The following is a 242-nucleotide window of genomic DNA, read 5'->3' as shown; positions in this document are numbered from 1 at the left end:
GTGCATAAATGATCTGATGATCTCAGCATTTTGAAACTCGCATATTAAAATATCCAATACCATTCGCAACATGGATACAGATGATAAGTATACGGACACTTAGACTCTGTCATCTTCTAAGTCTTAAGTGTAAGAATGTCAAGCGATATGTTAAATTTTGATACGGATAAAAGACATATTGGTTATATGTGTATATCTCTAAAGTTGCAACACATAAAATGTACCAAGTTTGTTGCACAAAA

The sequence above is a fragment of the Penaeus monodon genome, chromosome 22 (genome assembly GCF_015228065.2).
Source record: "Penaeus monodon isolate SGIC_2016 chromosome 22, NSTDA_Pmon_1, whole genome shotgun sequence".
In the NCBI taxonomy this organism is placed as follows: domain Eukaryota; kingdom Metazoa; phylum Arthropoda; class Malacostraca; order Decapoda; family Penaeidae; genus Penaeus; species Penaeus monodon.
Note: the sequence above shows the minus strand (reverse complement) of the source record.